General features: G+C 31.5%; 1 protein-coding gene across 2 annotated transcripts in view; it reads left to right on the top strand.

Moving 5' to 3' along the window:
* The window catches only part of LOC111709359 (vegetative cell wall protein gp1), an 18,463-nt gene that overhangs the window by 2,132 nt on the left and 7,167 nt on the right, over positions 1 to 9,164 (top strand). The window contains exon 1 of one of the 2 annotated variants that reach the window (XM_023483004.1): positions 620 to 701. The exons of the other annotated variant lie outside the window; for it this stretch is intronic. The gene's annotated coding sequence lies outside the window, so the exon portion shown is untranslated. Of the gene's footprint in view, positions 1 to 619; positions 702 to 9,164 lie in introns of those variants that run through there. 2 annotated transcript variants of the gene reach the window in all.

The following is a 9,164-nucleotide window of genomic DNA, read 5'->3' as shown; positions in this document are numbered from 1 at the left end:
ATAACAACAGCCAATGTTCACAACCGACCTAGTTAATCTATATAATAGGAATATCTTTAAAACATCTCATTTATATCTTTCAAGATGAAAAATGTCGTCTTATGAGCAATCTATCTTTATCTATGGTTGTAGACCTTAGATATTTCAAACTATGAATTCTGTTAGATCAAATATTCTGAATTTGAAATATCAAAGGTTTACAACATCAGATTCCAAAGGTTTACATATTTGAGTTTGTGCCAAAGACTCAATTCCTTTATAAATTGACTGTAAGAAAAAATAGAAAAATAGAAAATAGAATACCTTTATTACATCTTCCATCATGTTATAAGCATCTAATATGTCGAAGTCTTGTTTTTGCAAAAGTTTTAGTTTAAAGTATCTTAAAATTTTGTGTTAACAGTGAATATAGACAAATCCTTAGTCTTTGTCATTGTCAGGTGTTACTTTTTAAATTTGTTTCCTTTTAATTTTGTATTTTCCAGGGGGGGGCAGGGCCCCCCCCCCTGGAACTCCCAGGGGGGGGCAAGAGGACTACTGCCCCCCCCCTATGTACGCCACTGTTTTTATCAACCACACATTTTTATAATTGTTATTGCAGTCAAGTGTTTACCATAGACAAAGATAGAAACTCAGTCAGCTCAACTAACGAAACCTCGATTTCAAGAAGAAGTGGGGTTCATACAGTACATATACTGCAGGTCTGCAGGGGTTTGCTTTAAACTTCGATTTTGGTGTATATTTAGATAAATAGGCATTTTCCGACGTACAAATCAATACTAATTATGATTTGAGAGATAGATAGATGTTTTTATCCTAAAAAATAAGAAAGTAAACAAAGGAAGCACTGGAAAATAACTTGTTTTTAAGAATACGTATACAAACAACCCCAATTTTTCTAAAATTGTACAGTTTTGCCAAGCTATCCTGCTGTACTCAGTACACTGAACCTATCAATATATACTCTATGTGTAGTACTCATGAATTATCAAGTTTATAGTTTCAGGATGTTTTAAATAACTTTAAGATTAACCAAAATACATTTTGGTTAATCTTAAAGTTGTTCCTGGGTTAACCCTGCCATCCAACCCTTCCCATCTATTTATCAACAAAAATAGATGAGTTTAGTTCAGCCAAAACTTTATAAATATTTTTGGTGGAATTTTTTCTTCAAAACTATAGATATACTTTCAATTTCCCGACCCCCTGAAATCCTTTATTTGGATTACAAATATAGATCCAGGCTGCTCAGCAAAGTTGCACCAATTTTCGAGACTGTGTCCACTTTAACCCTTGATTTTACTTCTCTTGCCCACTTACACTTTAGTGTAGCCCTAAACATGTACATGCTAGAACTATAAAGCACATGTTTTTTATTTCAGATTTTCAAATGGCAAATTTCTCATCGTTTTTCACGTGAGAGCTAGCAACCTTTGGATTGGTGTGCCGGAAATATGTTATTTCTAAAATACCCATTAAACCACTTCCTTACCCTCTTGATCCCTGTAGGTGACCATGTGACCATCTAGGGAATTCTGAAACCCAGTATTTGAGTAAAATGTCCAATGATTGTTGAAACTTGTGAATTCTCTTGAAATCTACGGATGAATTAGAGAGACAGGAACAAAATCTTACAATCCTGCATTTTTAGTTTTTCAATTGTCAAATCATCCTTTTGAAGCATTTCTATTCCTTCCTTCTCTTATATCCCAACTCTTTAAAGGGACTGTGGACGTAATTTCAAGTAAACTTCGATTTTTATGTGCCCTTTCCGATTCACAACGGTACCCTTTAAACCTTTTATGGAGAAAAATGAGGGTTTTTTTATATGAAAAAATGTTAAATTAGGTTAATTAATTTAGTAACCGTGATTGAAACGAATAAATTTTAAGATAGAAAAAGAGGGATAACTCCATCGGTTTAGCTAAGAAGAGTAGTATAAGTTGTGAATTGGATATGCCCTTTAAGGATTCCTTAATTCATTTAACTATATAAATATCGTTAAAGCCAACACAACTTATCAAAATAAACTTTATCACAAAGAACCTTGCTCATTGATAACTTTGTTCTGTCAAGAAATTCCCACCAGGTGATGGCTGAGGGGGGGGGGGCTATTTGTCTTTCTGTTTACAACAAAGTGTTTTCACATGAGATGTTAAATTTCCATTGATATCGTGCATTATCTACTTTTTTACAAAATTAATTTCATTTAAAAGCCAAATCTGAAACCACAGTTTCATGCCAAGGCAGGGAAAAGGTGTGGGTTACATAAAAAGAGAAATAAACGAAAATCCATGCTGTACCCTGTGTTGAAGATTATCTGTAATCAAAGGAATCATATTTTATTATTGCAAATATCCGGTGCAGTGTACGAACACCATATACACAGTGCACATTATACAGGGTTACCCAAAAAATATGAGACTTCAGAGACGACCGTGATACAGAATTTATTTTGACTGTTTACTTAGATTCATGGTTTCCTGCATTTATGTAAAATTGTTTCTTGAAGAAATCATAAAATACACTCTTATACATTCATGTTTTGTATTTATATAATTTAAAGAGTTTCAGATCATCTTTACAGTCTCATTCTTTCTGGTTACCCCTGAACACTAAATTATAATATGAGTATAAAGTATAGAATAGAGTATAACATTATTTGTGGTTATATGAGACGTGCAAGGAACAAATGCATTTTTCTTTTAAGAGGTTTGTCAAGAATCTGTCATGTTTTATCTATGGTCATGTTTTAAACAGTGTTAGGTACTTTCCAAGGGCGACATCCCTAATGACATTTTCCCAAGTGGCAACTTCCCTAAGGTTATCGTTAGGCTCTCTGAGGCACCGCAGGCGGCAAAGGGGACCGAGCGCTGCGGCTAGAATGGACTAGAGGGTCGAGTGCCAAGACTAGAACAGGCTGGGGACGGAATTGGGAAGTTGCCGCTTGGGAAATTGCACATTCGGGAAGTTACCTCTTGGGAAGAATCCTTTGGGAAAGTACCTAACATCCTTTAAACTTGTTTGCTATATAAGTTTAATTTTTAGCAGTTCTTTGTTTTTATCGGAGTAAAATATTTACATAATTACATGAAAGCAAATTTAAATGATTTTGAAAAATGGTGAACTTAACAGATTCTGCGAAGACTATAAAAAGTCTCAAAAAAACCTTATTTGCATGAAAACAAATCAAAAAAAGATGCCGATTTCAATATTAACATATTGTTAATTCCTATGTAATTAAATTTAATCACAAAAGTCTGAACCATATTTAAACATAGAAAATAGAATATATAGAGAGGAATTAACTAGAAAAAAGTGTAAAACGGCCATTTTGTTGTACTGTTTCCATACTGCAGGTGTGCTTCACATATTTATGCTATATAACCTGTTGGGCCCTGGAATATCATTTTATAGAAAATCTAAAATTATTGTTAAAAGAAAACCAAATTATGAAATAGGCTGGTTTCATAATTGACCAATGATAATTTCACATAGACTCTAAGCCCTCCACTTTACAAACGATGATTTTCCGTTATAACTATAAATCAAATGATGTTTTTATTCACCTAATTCATTATAAAGTTTATTTAACAGTTTAAAAAATTCGAAATTGAAATGAATAGTCTAGGGAACATACTGTATTAATGTACTCTACTTCATATAATTTGTGAACATTTACATGATTTGTACAGTTTGAACTCCCTTTCAGGCTGAAAGGGACTGACAAAATTCATACCGAGAGATTCTTTTAATTCCTCTCTATATATTCTATTCTCTATGTATTTAAACAATTTCTAAACATGGCTGAAATCTTATTTTTTGAGCATATTCGGGGCATCTTTTGTCTACAAGAAATGAATAAAAAGTCTCCCTGTTGAAATAGAAATAATTAAATGTTATGAATGGCCGGACCCTGTTGGGTGATTCTAGGCTAATATCGGTTTTAATGGCTTTATCATGGAAATATGGAAGAATATATTAATTTATAAATAGTAGGAGTGCTCAGCTCGCATACTTATACATTACTGTGATCTCCAAAAATATATGGAATAGAAAGAAGATTTTGAAATCATATTAAGGAAATGAGTTAGTGCACATTAACCAATATTTAATTATGTGTAAGGAATTGAGTTTTTGCCACAAAAATCTAATGTTGATTCCCTATATCTGTGCAACCTGATGTCATAGACCTTGAATATTTCAAACTTTGGATTATGTTAGATCAAAAATATAAGTTTGAAATATCAAAGGTTTTCACCGCCAGGTTGCAAAGATATATGGATTAGAAAATTTAATATTGTGGCAAAGACTCAATTCCTTTGTTAAGCTCCTCAATGTTTGGGGACAAAGAGATTTTTCAAAAACCTGATTATTTTGTAGTTAAAAAACTGTTAAAAAATAATAAAAAAATGGTTAGTTATGTAATATCTATTGTCTTACACTGAAATTTATCAAAAGTTGTCTTATAGTTTCTGATATTTTACATCTTACACTGTATAGTTTATGGTATTTTTCATCATACACTGTAATTAATCAGAAGTTGTCTTAAAGTTTCTGGTATTTTACATCATACACTGTAATTTATCAGAAGTTGTCTTAAAGTTTCTGGTATTTTACATCATACATGGAAGAATTTGCGCGTTGCGTGGACATTGCGTTTAAAGATTAAATTTGAAACTTTTATATTTACAAATATTTCTCAATTCCTATTTAGGCATTATATGAACAATAAACACACATATATACATAGGGGGGGGGAATAAATTTAAAGACAAGGCAAAGGGTAAAAAGAATGGCAAGTTAGAAAAAAAGATACAAATCATTGTATATTTCTGATGTAAAACTAGTAAAAAATCTCAGAGCGGGTGAACATTAATATTTCATATTTTTATTAGAATTTATTTTTTATAATTGAGGAAGAAGATACGCAATTTTAGCGTCAGCCAGACATCAATTGGTTACGCAAGGGACTTACTTCAGTAAATCAAAACTATATCTCAAAAACAATGATTTAAACATAACATTTGGAATTATTAATGTACGCGATTTTTTACGCATTTTGGCGTTTTTAAGTTTATAGTGATAAATTACTTAAAATCCTGATTCCGTTTATTTATACATGATTAAATATAATTTATTGTTTTTAAAACCACGTTTATACGCTTCGAATTATTATTACGCAATACTTATTATACAATTGAAAAATCATTCTAATTCCATACGTGAAGTTTTTAAACGTATAAAATAGATAGTGTGGCGGACAAGTCGTCGTACTCTCCGCCGTAATGTCTGCAAGTATCTACCTGATCTAAACTCATGTAATATATATATAAATCGCCATTTTTATTGTGACGTTTTTGGACTGATGGAGAACTAGTTTTGCGTAACAACAATAATAAAGGCAGCCGATTTAATGTAAACAAACTAGTTCTCCAGCAGTCCAAAAACGTCAAAGCAAAGTTTACGGAAACCCTATTGCCCCCTCCTTGTATTCAATTCTCCTTGGTAAATATTAAAATAAAAAAGATAAGTTATCAATATTTACAGAGATAGAAATTCATCAATATCAATGTCAGTTTAAATTGATATTTGGCAGCAATTTACCCTAAAATATATTTTTGTTTCAAATCAACAACATTTTCACTGTTTAATAATGCATAAAAATAGTAAATAAAAATTGCATTTTATTTTTGTAAAATGCAATTTATTAACATTTTTTCATTTTTGATCAAAACTCCACAACTCGTCATAATTTCGAAAATGAAAGATTGTAATCTTTGAATTTGCTTCTACTAACGTAATGAAAATATTTTAAAACAGGTTTTATGCAAAGTATACAAGTTGGTCTTTTGGTTTAATGTTACAATTTGACATTTGTTTAAACTGGAATTATTGGCAACAAGAATTATCACTGAGATTATACTCACTTTAGAAGTTTTTCATAAAATTTTTAGTCTCGAGACTGTCCCAACACCTTGGCTTTAGTCTCGAGACTGTCCCAACACCTTGGCTTTAGTCTCGAGACTGTCCCAACACCTTGGCCTTTGGTTTACCTCACCAAGTTTTTGTAGCCCTAGGTATATACATTTTAAAAATGCAACGCGCTTGTTTCTATCTAAAATATTCAAGGAGTAATGGGTATAATACTGCTCGTGTTATATATATATCCTGAGGTTGGATATTTTGTTGCAAAACAAGCTTTATTTCCCACTTGGAAGTTGCACATTCTACAGATAGAGAACACTTCAGCCCATTCGGATTTTTACAGTTTTGTATTGAGTATATACTTATTTTGAATGCTTGATCTTGATATCCAATGTGGCCACTTTTAAATTTAAGGATAATGCTTGATCCGTCGCTTAAAGTAATTCTTGTCGGAAGTAAATTAATCCGTAATGCATAAGGCAACTATAGCAATTAATTTTATTTTTTCCAAATATTCAATAACATCATTTTTTCGTACATCTTTAAAGGTAAAATTTGTAAAGTCAAAGTTACTGCAAAATCGATTTTTAAAAATAAACTCATTTGGGTAAAAACTATTTAGACTAATTGATCTCGAAAAACAGGCGTTTACTCACACTAAAATTGTTCAGTAATGCATGTTCTTGTAAGATTGTGCTTTTACATTTGATAAAAATAAATTGTAACGGTCTAAAATGTCAAATTTGGCCATGACGAGAGCTAACATGCAAAAAAGTTTTTTTTGTTGACACCTTGTTCTTTTAACTGTGCTTTGCTTATGTAACAAAGTAAACTTCTTTCATATTCTGAACAAATTGTTTTGTCATTTTTACATCTTTTTTATTTACTTTATGCATAGAATTGAAACTAGATTTTCCAAAATGCAATCATTATTTCCCTTGATGCAAAAAAACTTGATTCAATTTGCCTCTAATATTGTACACAATTTAGATTTTGGAAATTATAGTTGATTTATTGGTTAGTTGAACTAGTTTGAATAAATACGCATGTTGGTTTAGCGGTAAAATATATCAGAATGTTGATGATGGTTTGAATTTATCTGCATGTTGATGTTGGTTTGAATATATCGGCATGTTGTTAATTGTTTGACTATATCCGCATGTTGATGATGGTTTGAATATATCCGCATGTTGATGTTGGTTTGAATATATCGGCATGTTGTTAATGGTTTGACTATATCCGCATGTTGATGATGGTTTGAATATATCCGCATGTTGATGATGGTTTGAATTTATCGGCATGTTGTTAATGGTTTGACTATATCCGCATGTTGATAATGGTTTGAATATATCCGCATATTGATGATGGTTTGAATATATCCGCATGTTGTTAATGGTTTGACTATATCCGCATGTTGATGATGGTTTGAATTTATCTGCATGTTGATGATGGTTTGAATATATCGGCATGTTGTTAATGGTTTGACTATATCCGCATGTTGATGATGGTTTGAATATATCCGCATGTTGATGATGGTTTGAATATATCGGCATGTTGTTAATGGTTTGACTATATCCGCATGTTGATGATGGTTTGAATATATCCGCATGTTGATGATGGTTTGAATATATCGGCATGTTGTTAATGGTTTGACTATATCCGCATGTTGATGATGGTTTGAATATATCTGCATGTTGATGTTGGTTTGAATATATTCGCATGTTTGAATATAACTGCATTTTTATTATGATTGGAATATATCCGCATGTTGATAATGGCTTGAATATATCCGCTTGTTGATGTTGGTTTGAATATATCCGCATGTTGATGTCAGTTTGAATATATCCGCATGTTTGAATATAACTGCATGTTTGAATATAACTGCATGTTTATGATGAATGAAATATATACAAATTTTGATGTTGGTTTGAATATATCCGAATGTTGATGATGCATGGTTTGAATATATCCGCATGTTGATGATGGTTTGAATATATACGCTTGTTGGTTTAGTGGTAAAATATATCCGCATGTTGATGTTGGTTTGAATATATCTGCATGTTGATGATGTTTTGAATATATCTGTATGTTGATGTTGGTTTGAATATATCCGCACGTTGATGTTGGTTTGAATATATCTGCATGTCGATGTTGGTTTGAATATATCCGTATGTTGATGATGGTTTGAATATTTCCGCATGTTGATACCGGATGATAAAGTGCAAAGGGATAATTGATAAGTGAAGCAAGACTGCCAAATATCCGTGTTTTACACAGACACACACTTTAAATATACAAACACAAACATAAATTAAGAACGAAACAAACAAAAAATAATAAATTAGTTATTTAGGTACAAAAATTTGTTAGGATACATTCCAGGGTAAAAGAGTTTAAATTTGTTTATCCCTATTCCAGCAATAAAAAGTTTCTTTTTGGTGACCTCTATATCTAATAGGATATAAAACTATTAGTTTGGCGACCCCATTTTATATGGTATAAAACATCAGCTATCATTTCTAAACAGCAGTATATAATAAGTATCAGTTTGTTAACCCCTTATATAACAAGATATAAAAAGTATCAGTTTGATAACCCCTAATGTAGCAAGATATAATAAGTATCAGTTTTGTTGACCCCTAATATAGCAGGATTTAATAAGTATCAGTTTGGTAACCCCTAATGTAGCAAGATATAATAAGTATCAGTTTTGTTGACCCCTAATATAGCAGGATATAATAAGTATCAGTTTGGTAACCCCTTATATAGCAAGATATAATAAGTATCAGTTTGTTGACCCCTTATGTAGCAAGATATAATAAGTATCAGTTTGGTAACCCCTAATATAGCAAGATATAATAAGTATCAGTTTTGTTGACCTCTGATATAGCAGGATATAATAAGTATCAGTTTGTTGACCCCTTATATAGCAAGATATAATAAGCATCAGTTTGTTGACCCCTTATATAGCAGGATATAATAAGTATCAGTTTGTTGACCCCTAATATAGCAAGATATAATAAGTATCAGTTTGTTGACCCCTAATATAGCAAGATATGATAAGTATCAGTTTGTTGACCCCTAAAATAGCAGGATATAATAAGTATCAGTTTGTTAACCCCTAATATAGCAAGATATAATAAGTATCAGTTTGTTGACCCCTAATATAGCAGGATATAATAAGTATCAGTTTGTTGACCCCTAATATAGCAAGATATAATAAGTATCAGTTTGTT

Source organism: Eurytemora carolleeae, unplaced genomic scaffold, assembly GCF_000591075.1.
Source record: "Eurytemora carolleeae unplaced genomic scaffold, Eaff_2.0 scaffold957, whole genome shotgun sequence".
Classification (NCBI taxonomy): domain Eukaryota; kingdom Metazoa; phylum Arthropoda; class Copepoda; order Calanoida; family Temoridae; genus Eurytemora; species Eurytemora carolleeae.
Note: the sequence above shows the minus strand (reverse complement) of the source record. Positions and strands in the feature narration are given on the sequence as shown.